The sequence below is a fragment of the Dreissena polymorpha genome, chromosome 6, assembly GCF_020536995.1.
Source record: "Dreissena polymorpha isolate Duluth1 chromosome 6, UMN_Dpol_1.0, whole genome shotgun sequence".
NCBI classification, from domain to species: domain Eukaryota; kingdom Metazoa; phylum Mollusca; class Bivalvia; order Myida; family Dreissenidae; genus Dreissena; species Dreissena polymorpha.
The window spans coordinates 14,036,025-14,050,055 of record NC_068360.1 but is presented as its reverse complement, the minus strand read 5'-3'; the positions used below and the strand labels follow the sequence as shown (position 1 = coordinate 14,050,055).

Genomic DNA, 14,031 nt, shown 5'->3' with positions numbered 1-14,031 from the left:
TTATTTACGGAAACATCTACACTGAATAAAGTCGATTTAATAACTTCCCATATTGATCTCTGTAATAGAATCAGTTTATAAAATATTAACTAGGAAACGTAGCACAAATTGTCTCTTATTGATCTTAAAGGTACCCTCAACCACGACGACAAAGAAAAGAAAAGTTGTAAAAAAAACGTATTTGTTTTACAATTATAAGTTTATAATGATTAAAATATCACGACTGGTATATTACATTACTTGAAAAAAGTTCATATTTTCAGTTTATTCGGTAATAGAATTTCGCGATGTGAAATCGAAAGCACATCGCGAAAATAGGTGACATAACGATATACACACTATAAATCACGAAAGTAGATTAATCATTATGTATATATAATATATACAATTCACTACGCATGCAAAATTTACATTCCTGGGTTTACCACGTGAGAATGATGATCCATCTACTGGCGTTAACTGGTAGTTACCTGGTACATGTACCCAGTAAAATTTATTACCGAATATAATGAAAACATGAAAACTTAATAACTTTTTTTCAAGTAAATATACCAGTTGTGATATTTTATCAATATAAACTAATAATTGTGAAAAAATACAGTATTTTACAACTTTTCTTTTTTCGTTATTCGTGGTTGACGGTACCTTTAAGGATCAAACTATAACTTAAGCTGAATCAGAAACGTAACTACAAATAATACCCCTGGTCGCTTTGTCATACATGTTAAAGAACAAAAAAGTCATAGATCGTTTGATCATTGGAGATAAATACAACAATGCACATGGTCACTTTCTGTTGATGACATACTTAAAGTTTTAATCTTATCGCTTGGAAAATGTTGAATTAGTTCGCTTAACAAACTTACACACAGGTTTTTTATAATGCTCCAACAAACGATCGCTGAAATATGCATATGCATCAAATGTGCATAGAGGGTGCTTCATTTATGCAATAATTCTAAGCATGATTTCAGTTAGTACTAACTTTTTAATTTTTTCGAATACTTTTACTTGAATACTTTTCTTTAAAAAATGTGTTCAGTTAGTCACACACCAATAAACTGCATTTAAGTTTATTTAAACCAATGCCAACTAAATGCATTGACTTTTTGTGGAATGCGGCTATGACGACTAAAGATTTACAAGGCTACCGTCATACTGTAAATGAAGAGGATACGAATCTTATCTGCCCGTCCAATAGCATTCGGTACAATCATTAAACATATTCGTATGTCCCGAAATGAACGCTGCACAATTATCCCATTTGATGCGAAAACAACACACAACATGTTTATGTCTCTTGAAATTATAAGTTCAAACTGGATATACGACTAGAATTAGCATTAAAATTAACTAAACTTTTCATAGCTCAAAATTTAAATGAACATCAATTTTACTTATAAAATATAGTATGGAAAACAACTTAAAGCAACGGAGATATGTACAAACAACATATGAATGTCGTTATTGCAATGTACATGTTGCGTACGAGTTTTCAAAGCCAATGAATCAATTGACATATTTGATACCAGCACTCATATTAACGTCAACAATGCGAAGACAAAAATTCATAACTAAAGTTACAATCAGCTTATGAGCTGCATGAAGGTAATGCATGACACCGATACGGTGATTATATGGATACCATGTTTGTACAACCTATATTATTTGAGTGACTTTTCTTCGTTATTTGGCTATATCCTGGTATATATATGTATTTTATTCAATATGCTGGCGCCTACTTTGCACATTTTTGACCTAATTATATTTAGGTCGAATCAATATATCAGATTCTTCATTAATATCTTAGAAACTTAGGAAACAAAACTTAGGTCGATTTTTATCGATAGCGGAAACGCTCCTACAATATTTATCAGAGCCACGCGCTTCTTGTTTGCATTCGGAGGCCTTGTATGGGAGTGTTAACAATGAGCGTATAATATCTTATCTAAGTGTTAAATTATTTTCGAAATAATCCGTGTATTAAACAATGCACAATATATTAAGATTTATTTCATTTTCCTCATCAATAACATTTAGAAGTATGATTAACAAGATATATATTTTGGTAACGGGCTGCGTTCTCTGATAATTTTGTGTGTTACAGTCTCAACAATCTCCATCCGTTCTCTGATAATTTTGTGTGTTACAGTCTCAACAATCTCCATCCGTTCTCTGATAATTTTATTTGTTACAGTCTCAACAATCTCCATCCTGAGGGAAATAAAAAAAATGTGTTGATTTGAAGCGGTCATCAACTGATCTTAAACATGGCCCCGTTACGTTGCTTATGTAAATATATAGTTTGAGAGTTTAACAATCGCAATATATAACTTTATGAACCTGTATACATATCTAAATGAATAAGATACTTTGGAAACGAAGATACAGGTAATACATTATTTATATAGATATATAGATTTAATCTCGTCTTACATATGAAATGCAGTACTTATCACTTCAACCACTTCCAAAAATGCATAGGGAAAAAGCAGTGCATAACATGTGTTATTAATAACTTTATAAAGTTGGTCATAGTTTAATTGCCGAATTTGTACAACTGTTTGATTGATTGTTTTATTTTTTGTTTGGTATTTTAGAAAACTTTATTGTAAAAAAGGAACGTAAATCTTTGTTGACTCATGTTTTGATTGTTCACGCATACAATTTCTAATCAGCGATGTCTAATTTGACCGTCCCTTTATTCCAAAATGTAATGTTTCTGTGAGAGGAAAACATGCCAATATATGTGAACATGTAATTTGAAACTTTTTTAGTCAAGTGAAATTCCAAAGCTTTTTGCAAGACATTTTCATCCCATTTTTGCCACATATATAGATGTACATTAAATAAGATTTATCTTTATTTTATTTTGTAAAAAGCGGGTTAATAAAGGAGTGATGTTATTAAAGACAATATAATGTCGTCGTAGATGTTTAAAGCGAGTCAAGTAGAGCTAAACATATGTATTAATTATCAGATTTTATATTCCAATTATATTTAAATAATGTAACTTTTTCTAAATACAGATTGGCTCTTTCAAAACTTACCATCTGTGCACCTTAGCTTAGAGTTGAAACTGGTCGATACCATTACCCTTTGTAATTTCCTCGAAGACAAATAGTATTGCACCATTAAATGTAAATTGTATCCTGATGTAAGAAAGATTAAAATTTGTAAAATTTGTTTTTAACCAAATATGATGTTATACTTGTAATTATTTACTTATAGTATAGAGAATAAAAGATTAGCTATGTTTCTTTATAATGCGTCAACAAATTGGAAAGATCCGAACAGATAATTTGGGGCTGAAGCCAATTAAATGACATGACATACATTACATTACATTTTGTCCAGAATATATCACTTACAAGGGATTATGCGCAGCTGTCAAAATGCACATAGGGATTACGAAACATGCACATTAATTCTCTTGTTTTATGGTCTAATTCATTCCCGATATGTCATGCCCTTACGACACAATATACAACAATATATCGCTCGCGAAAAAAATAAAAAAAAAACTCTAACAGTCATTGACATATAGATGTAATAAAATGACTTATTAACTATTATTTACATTCAACTTTTTTCGAGATCGCAATTCAATTGTAAGTCCGAATTTAACGAGGTTGACTTCAAGTTGATTCACGAAATTTGTTGCAATATAAATTCTAAACCCGAAACGTATATTCAAGTTCATATTTTGTATCTCGATTAGAAAAATATCTTACCAGAGAGACGCGTAAGTTTTTTAATAGAATGCGTTTTATGTAACATTTATAGATATGTGGTCTTTAGTCTTTACGATAACCGAAAGGTCGTAATTTTGTCAACTGAGTGCTGGCATGTTATACCTGATGAAATTTAGCGGGCGTAGCCATTATGTAGATGCTTATATTGTAATATGTTATTGACTCTGCAAAAGTCGAAACACAAAGGCTACACTTGTGCCAAGTATTTTCCTTAATTTACAGTATAGCTGTAACAAAATCTCCCACGATAATACCCGTTCAACTCTGTATGGCGACATTACGTTATGTTATCGAAAAGAATATACACCGATTGCAACAATGCGGTGTCTGTCGCATCTAAATGAAAACACAGCTATCCCAACAGCAGTAAGTTTGATGAAAGCTTTACACAGCTATCGATCGCGAAAAACATTTCTCATGCAAAAGCATAAAGTTTAATGTTTCGACCAAAAATATATCTTAAAGATTTAACAATGGAGATGAGAAAGCCTTGATCACAAATTGTGAACATGGAAGCGCCACCATTCTTGATTGTACAAGTATTGAAGGGAATGGTTACTAGCTACGGACGCTGGGAAAACTTCAAAACAAGAGTAAAAACAAGTACATTGTGCTGCTTTAAAGTGCCCGGACCAGTTTGGTGATATTGTTCAATCATTTTTACAAACCAAGGAGCATTTAAGTCAACTAAGCATTTAAGTCGTTACTAAGATAGTCTACTTGCAGCATCTTGCTCTTTCTCTCGTAATATTTCCCTTCAAGACGCATCTTCGCGACTGTATTCAACACTGATATAAAAATCCATATGATTTATTTTGGCCAGCGATAGTAATAATAAGTGCAGGGTTTCTGATCTCTGTAGCAGTAACACAGCTTAGAGACCATCTCCGTCACCACTTCAGGAATATATTTGTAAGCAATAAAATAGTTTTGTTGGATGCAATTGACATTCGATAGCAAGTAAAACAGATTAACTTTAAATAAGAAATACATTATCTACCGATTAAGCCGCCACTACAAAGCTAACCTACTCATTACTGTTACCCACTATGACTGATAGCGTCACAGTTAATGTTAAGGTCATTTATATCATAATTGGTGCAAAAAGTGCGTTTTGTAATAGCAAAAACGTATTTACTTTAATACAATTAATATACATTTTATAGAACATATTACACTGAATTAAATCTTATAATGTTATGCAATTCAAGCCTTTTAGATTTGTTTTCAATAATATATTTGCTAAGATGCACGATTGAGGGTAATACATAACGTTCATACATTACCCAAACAGAATTGATATTATCAGAAAGTGCAGTCTGATATAAAAAAAACGGATAATTATCTGGTACAGCCATGGCTAAATGAGAAGATCCCTACCTACAATAAAATCGTTACATATTTGCGTTATAAAATTCGTCATTTTAAGTGTCCTTATTTGGTTATATTTAAACTATAACTATGTTAACCGGTTATCGGCGTAATCGATGTGTCCTTGGCACTAAGGACACTTTATACAACGTTACCGGTCGAGCTCAAATTAGCACGATCAACGTGTATCTATAAATACTTTATGCACAGAATAAACAAACAACAATTGATAATTTATGTGTGTGCAACATCATACTATCAAAATGTTTTATTCAAACATTAACTGTGTTCTTCAATTGTTATAAATAAAATGAAATATGATCAATTTAAATTCTACAGTTAACAATAACAATTTTAACATGGATTCGATGCAAATGACCTACATTCATTAACATATAAATAGTGTGCGCAGTATCTACAGTCGATTCGCGTTTGGATTTTTGAACAAAACTGCACCCGATTGTATAAACGCTGGTTAAAGTTACCGCTCGGTAACATTCAAACCTTGGTAAATTTGCGGTTATTCAGGTATAGTAACCTTCAAGGTAAATCGATTGTATAAACACGATATACCGCAAAGTAACCTAACCGCGCATAGTGGAATTTAACCACCAGTCACTTTAACCAAAACATTCCCACAATGCATTTTATAATGACGTAATTTTCGCGCGAAGTGTCACGCTTATAAACAGCGATATGTATTTTTTTTTTATCAAATTCATTTACAAATGAATTCACTATAAAATAAAGTGTAAATTTTAACTATGAGTTCATCAAAATGACCAGGGACAAATTGATAATGATGTCGGGATTTGCATCATTTAGCGGAATCCCTGGTGCTTCCAAACTGCAAGAGAGTGCTTACAAAGACGTCTATTCTTCTAGTTGTTCTATATGTAACATAAAAATTATACATGGTCGTCGTAACATGCTCGACTATTCTTCTAATTTGGCTTATGTTTACAATAAACTTACTTACTTTCTTGTACAATAAGGGAATTTACCATAGACAAATAAAACATTGTTCAAGTTTAAATATATCTTTGTATGCAGAAATCTGCAAATGCAACCGAGTTCACCAACGGCTATTATTTGTGTCGTGTTCTGAGAAAACTGGGCATAATGCATGTGCGCAAAGTGTCGTCCCAGATTAGCTTGTTAAGTTCGCACAGGCTAATCAGGGACGACACTTTCCGCCAAAAATTGATTTTTTTCTAAGAAGGGACTTCATTTTAACAAAAAATGTCAGAAAAGCGGAAAGTGTCGTCCCTGATTAGCCTGTGCGAACTGCACAGGCTAATATGGGACGACAGTTTAAGCACATGCATTATGCCCATTTTTCTCAGAACACGACACATTCGATAAACTGCTCCGGTTCATTTTAACAGCAGTAATGTACATAGAGTACATGACGTAGCGTGTGACAAAGAAGAAAGTTTATTGAGTTCTTATTTGAAAAAAATGATATGATGACATAAGGGTCTTTATTTAACTATGCTAAAATAATTATCAAAGACCCTAGATGCAAACTCGTCAATTATTAAATTAAATGGATTATTTATGGATTTTAAAGGATTATTAACGGTAAGATACTAGTTCGAACGTCTTTTGTTTTTTGTTTGTACTTTTGTTGTTCCCTGTTCTCGGAGAAATGATTTTAACATGGGCGCCAAAATTGATGCATCGGATCACACACGGCATACCCATAACAGAATATAAGAAACACGTTCTGTGCGTCATTAAATTAAATGGTTAGCTTTTATAATGTCGCGCGCCGCGGCCATTTTGTGTAAGTTACCTCTCGGTTACTTGTACTTACCCACCTAGGGAAGCAGGGTATGTTTTAACTGGGTTTTAACCGATCGGTATAACTAACCAAATTTTATACAAACGCTTACCGACCAGTAACCAATATGTTACCGACTTTTAACAGCCGGTATGTGGTTAACCGCCGGTTTAGCTGTTTATACAATTGGGTGCTGATGTCCCGGTCAGGAAGTATTGGCTGCTCACACAGCACTGACATTTAGGAAAAACAGAATTTTAATCATCATCATCAACATCATCATCCTCATCATCAGCAGCAGCAGCAGCATCTTCAGCATCAATATCATCATTATCATTACGAAAGCCACTGTAACATATGCTTCGTGAAAACAATAAGCTACAAGCCGGTTATATTAGTAGAAAATGTGCAAACATTAATGTCACACAAGGCAGCTATTTTCTGTAATATTTCACATATAATACATCAATACAGAAAATAAATTTAAACCAATCAACTACTGGAGTTGAGGTCAATCAACAATGGATCATTAAAACAAAAAAGTACTATATAATTCAATATATATTGTCAGACAGAAGTTAAAAAAACTAAACACAAAAATCAATATCTATACTTAAGCCATGATCAAAGGCATTCAAATATATGAACAACTAAAATCAGCATATCAACATTTACAAAAGTAACTCACCTATTCTGTCCACCAGAGCTGTGACAACCCTGAGTGGTGACTTCATATCAGCGTGTGCAGAATCGTGGGAGTGCGCGTAACTAATGTCAACTGAAACAATAAGTTACATTTGCATAGCATGAACATTGCCCATAAAACAATTAAAGTGGGCAATTTGTAATGAAACATAGCCAGTTACATGCCCAGGGATTAAAGCCACACAGCTTGAAATGAATTACATGGTATAGAAAATTTAAGTATAAATAAGAAACATATTTTATCTATGCCAATAAGAATATATCTGGTGGTAACAAGGTAGAAATCCGTCTCTTTTGCGCTTTAAAACTTAACAATAATCGCGTTTGTCGAAATGGACGTATACGTCTAGAAATCCTACTTTCGGTTTTAAAAGCGGTACTGTTTGAAAAAAAAGAATGACTTGCTAACTAGGCTATAGATTTAATTTTATCCATCTCAATTAGAATATATCTGGTGGTTACAAGGTAGAAATCCGTCTTTTTTACGCTTAAAACTTAAAAATAATCGCATTTGTCGAAATGTACATATACGTATAGAAATCCTACTTTCGGTTTTAAATTAAAAATCAATAATTAATTACTAGCTAACAAGGCTCTAGATTTAAAAACAATTTTGCACACGTTTAAATTGCATCCATATGTATTGATTAACATGTACTTTATTTCAAGGTGTGTGGCTTTAAAAGGACAACAACTTGATGTTTCTAACGCTCAATTGGTCATTCAAGATTTATTAGGTATCATGTAAATAAAGGCCTCCGGTCCAAAATACAGCATTCATTTACAATTTCATAATGATAAAATGCCACCTTGTAAAAATGTTGTGTTTTTTTGTACACTGGTGTTTTAACAAATACACATTTTCAAAAGATACAAAAATCCGTGATACCAGTGCACACACGTATATATCTACATCATTCATATATGAGAGACTTGAAAATATTATTTTTTGCATTTTGTGACAAAAGTAGAGTCTTTCAATGAAACTATTATATAACAAAAATTATTACATAACAAAGTACAACGAAAATTATTACATAACACAGTTTGTTATCAATGTAAATTTATATTCCCAATGAAATTAATTAATTTCGTCACAAATAATGTTCATTGTTTAATAACAGAAATATTAGTGCTGCTCATTAGGATATTAAATGATGTTTCGTTTCTTTGGCCATTATATCAATTATACAAATAACTTGTTCTTATATCTGTGTACTGGGGACACTCAAAGAACGCATGAAATTTGTTCTCCAATACATGTACGTCAAATCTTGTTAAACAAAGTAAGCATGTTCAGTTTTCGCGCTGTACGTTAAAATGCCTGCCAAGTTCAATGTTCAATTTATGATTAGAACACCTAAAACGTGCAAATGCGCGACGTGACTCAAAGGGTACATCTATTGTTTAATATTTCTCCGGATTTAAAATTGACTTAAACTGTTTGTAAATGTCGCAGCGCGGAGATGCATTCATCTCATGGTGATAGTCTTTGGTTTTACAGTCTTGTATGCGCTGTTTAAAACATTGTAAAAATATATTCATATCGCCAACGTCCTGGGAAAACCCAAACAAACCCAAAACCGTATTTAAATAAGAGTTCCTTCACAAATGTTGCCCAATTTTTCCTTCCAATATCGTCTAATGACTTCAGCATTCTGTAACAATTTACTGGATATCTATGGTTAGGCATCTGTAGAAACTGAAACCAGTATTTTATGCATTTCAGAAAGAAATATACACACAACAAAGTGATAATCGACCACATTCCCCGAAGACCATGCTGTTATTAACCGTCAAGCCGACGCCTAAGAAATATTTGCAAAATTCGATCTGTGATCTTTCAATTATATCACAGTTTTCATAACCCCATATTTCAGCCCCAAATGTGAGTATGGGCACAACCATAGTCTCAAAAAGTTTAAAAATGTCACTATGGGTAAAATAACCAAACGGAGCTTGAAACTGTTTGATAGAAAAGAATGCTTTGCGTGCTTGTGCCACCAACTTGGCTTTAGCAGCTGTCCACGATAGCTTTGGTGTTAATAACAGACCCATATATTTATAGACTGAAACAACTTTAACCTTTTGACCATTTAGAAACCACGCTTCATAATTACGTAAAGGACCACCATTACGGAAGACTATGATTTCGGTTTTATTCAGGTTAATCTGCATACCAGTATCTTCGCAAAATTTTGTAACAGCGGTTAAATGTAATTGAAGATTATATGCTGTGTCCGCGCAATTAGCTACGTCATCAGCGTACATCAAACAATAAATATCTGGTATATCATTTGTTATGAATATTCCATGTCTACAATGTTCCCGTAGGTAGCTTACTAAATTATTAATATATAATGAAAATATTATCGGTGAGCTTAAATCACCCTGCCTGGTACCGATGTTACAGCAGAATGGTTGCGTGATGATATTTCCGGACACTTTGATATGTGCGCGTAAATTTGCGTACATCGATTTCAAGACAATTAGGATCTTGCCGTTCATACCTGTGTCATATAAGTTGGTAAAAAGCTTGAAATGAACCAATGAATCAAAGGCCTTTTTGAAGTCCACGTATAGTACGTAGAAACGACCACCAGGTTTCGACGTATACTTTTGAATCATGCTCTGGAGACAAAAAAGGTTATCTACAACCGAGTACCCAGATCTAAACCCGGCTTGTGACTCTTCTATGATAGTGTTTTTCTATGCCCACTCATTTATACGGTCAGCAATTATGCTTGAGAAAATTTTATACATGACATTAATCAGTGAAATTCCTCTGTAATTAACCGGCTCTTACATACTGCCCGATTTAAATATTGGAACTATAATACTTTCGCACCACGATTCCGGAAATATACCTGTATCCAAAATTTGATTAAAAAGACTATTCAAGATCGGGATTATAATATGTTGTGTGTTTTTATAAAATTCCACTCCTATCCCATCCTTACCGTGTGATTTACCAGTTTTCAGCTTAGATATACTGATCCTTATTTCTTCATCTCTAATTGGTCTATTAAAAGGGCTATTTACATCATAATCGTCACTGTTATCAAAACGGACATTATGGATTGGAATCTGGTCATCACTGTAAAGTAAAGATTGAAAATAATCTCGCCATTTCCAGGTGAGACAGAATTGCTTTTCGTTTCCGTCTTTGTGTGTCGTCTTACTAATTTCCAGAACATTTTTGGATTGTTGCTTGATTTTAGAAGTGAAAATCGTTTTTTTACGTTGATATGTGCATAGTTTCGTCTTGCACATGTTTTTGAAAGATGATCTAGCTACCTTACAGTTTAAAAAATCGACGGTATTATTAGTCGAACGAAAGCGTCTAAAAAGAGAGTATTTCTTTCGTTTTGCTAACAAGCATTGCCTGTCCCACCAAGGCTCTTGTTTTTTACGTAATGGGTTTTTGTGCCTAAAAAGCATATGTTCGGCAGACATCTTATAAACATGTGTTATTTTTAAAGCTGCATCGTTGACATTTGTTTGGATAGTACTTAAAATATTATCTTTCAAAGACGCGAAATTACGCGTAAAATTTTCTATGAACGTTTCATGACCATATTTGCGCCATATATAACGATCATAACTTATCGTGTCGGATAACTCAGAACTTTAACTGAGCGTACAAGGGGAAATGATCAGAGTCATCAAAATTTTGTACATTTAAGTGTGCAATACATTTAAACAATTCACTTGATACGATATGGTAGTCTACCACACTATGATCATTGATGGCTTGGGTACCGTATACTTAAATGTACACCAGGTATGGACAATATACTGAAACGTACCCAGGAATTCTATCCCTAAATTGTTCGTTGTAGGCTTTTTTTCAAATTAAGTATGTTCATATTAATGTCAATATTCTTAAAACATGGCCTCTATTATCAAAACTCCTGCTCAAAAATCATTTTGAAGAAGATTTTTGGCAAAGAGAATTTTGTTTCGTATTCTGTAGCGCATTTTACCACATCGTATTTTAGGCGGGAATAAAGCTTGGGTACAGTCTTAATTGGCCGGGTATGTGTTAGTATATTTTCCGTACCTGGCCCAGTACATTTAAGTATACTTAAGAGTACCTGGGATACATGTAAGTAGTTCCTGAGCCGACAATGACCAATCTAGTATTACTAATCGAAGCAGCTGTGTGGTTTCATCTATAGATGTTTTAAGTTATTTTGCAGATTATGACACTAAGGGGATGATAATGAGAAGACTCCTTTAATTTTACATACCAAATATTCACCCGTGACCTATTCCGTTTCAGAGGACATTTTAAAAGTTATTTTGTATGCAAGTCTCTCTAAATCATGTGATCCATGGGTAAAGGCAAGTTTTAACCTCAGGGGGACATGATTTTAACAAATTGATTATAATAAAACTTTATTATTTTATACATCTCATAGCAAAGCTAAGTGGCTTTGTTTTCAGTAAAGATATTTTTTATTTACTGAATAAGTCTTTAAAAATCATATGACCCTTGAGTGAAGCAAGATTATTAAACAAGAGCACCGCCTTGCGGGTGCAGACCGCTCATCTATTTTCTTTTTAAAGGTGAAGGGACTCTCAATTTCAATCACAAAATTGTGGGTGTGTGGCAATTTATTACATTATCTTCCAAAAATGCGGGAAAAAATGCAAAAAAAAATAAAAAAAATTCGGGAGTGGGGGGGGGGGGGGGGGGGGTGGGGGGGGAGGGGATTCTTGGCTGCGATGGTTGGACGGTATTTCAAAAATAATAATATAAAAAAAATATTTTTGTTTTTCAACCGTTTCAAAAAAAAATGGGGGTGGGGGGGGGGGGGGGGTGGGTATAGTGTGAGGGTGTGGTGGTCATTTGTGAGATGATCTTAAAAAAAAAAAAAAATTAGGGGGGGGGGGGGTGATTGGGGGGGGGAGGGGAGGGCACGGGGGATGGTTTGGGTGGAGTCTATTGTGGTATGTCAGGTAAGAGTAGTTTTGTCAAAGTATCAATCAAATCTAATCATAAATAAAGAAGTTATGGCAATTTTAGCAAAGTTTAATAAGTTGACCTTGAGAGTCAAGGTCATTCAAAGGTCAAGGTAAAATTCAACCTGCCAGGTACAGTAACCTCATGATAGCATGAAAGTATTTGATGTTTGAAAGCAATAGCCTTGATACTTTAGAAGTAAAGTGGATCGAAACACAAAATTTAACCATATATTCAAAGTTTCTAAGTCAAAAAAGGGCCATAATTCCGTAAAAATGACAACCAGAGTTATGCAACTTGTCCTTTTACTGTACCCTTATGATAGTTTGCGAGCGTTCCAAGTATGAAAGCAATATCTATGATACTTTAGGGGTAAAGAGGACCAAAACACAAAACTTAACCAAATTTTCAATTTTCTAGGTATAAAGGGCCTATAATTCCGTCCAAATGCCAGTCAGAGTTACATTACTTTGCCTGCACAGTCTCCTTATGATAGTTAATAAGTGTTGCAAGTATGAAAGCAATAGCTTTGATACTGTAGGAATAAAGTGGACCTAAACACAAAACTTAACCAAATTTTCAATTTTCAAAGTATAAAAAGGGCACATAATTCTGTCAAAATGCCAGTCAGAGTCACATAACTATGCTTGCACAGTCCCCTTATGATAGTTAGTAAGTGTTGCAAGTATGAAAGCAATAGCTTTGATACTTAAGGAATAAAATGGACCTAAACACAAAACTTAACCAAAATTTTCAATTTTCTAAGTATAAAAAGGGCACATAATTCTGTTAAAATGCATGCCAGAGTTATCTAACTTTGCCTGCCCAGTCCCCTCATGATAGTAAGTAAGTGTGCCAAGTTTGAATGCAATAGCATTGATACTTTCTGAGAAAAGTGGACCTAAACGCAAAACTTAACCGGACGCCAACGCGGACACAGAGTGAGACGCCGACGCCAAGGTGATGACAATAGCTCATTTTTTTTTTTCAAAAAATAGATGAGCTAAAAAGATACAACGGACAAAATGAATACCCAAAAGCTCACCCTTTGTATTACACAGATGAGCTTAAAAATCTCTACAATAGTAATGATTATTTTGGCAAATGAAAACTGCGACGTAAGCTGACTGGAGGACAAAATATACCTGCAAATGTGTCCAGGTCTTCCAGAATCCTCCCAAATCTGATTCCTTGGTAGAAATTGATATATTTCTCCTTTAGCATTGGGTTGGTGCCAAGGGGAATAATGACCTTCCGAAAGCTATGAGCCATTGTTCTTGGTGGTATATCATCCTGGCTGGTTGCAATAGGGGCTACATGAGAGTCAGCTGTAGATGATCTGTAAAGGCAAAGAATAAATCTTGTATTTGCAAAACAATTTTTTTTAAAGTTACTGCAATAACAATGCTAGGAACCTAATTGAAATTTGGATAGGCAAATTTTAA

The 14,031-nt window shown here is 33.8% G+C and overlaps 1 long non-coding RNA gene across 1 annotated transcript in view; it reads right to left on the bottom strand.

The window, feature by feature from the left end:
• The window catches only part of LOC127835313 (uncharacterized), a 32,532-nt gene that overhangs the window by 17,248 nt on the left and 1,253 nt on the right, over positions 1-14,031 (bottom strand). Inside the window, exons 3-4 of the long non-coding RNA XR_008028451.1 lie at positions 13,732-13,925; positions 7,601-7,690 (exon numbers count right to left, since the gene is read on the bottom strand). This is a non-coding gene — a long non-coding RNA (uncharacterized LOC127835313). The remainder of the gene's footprint in view (positions 1-7,600; positions 7,691-13,731; positions 13,926-14,031) is intronic.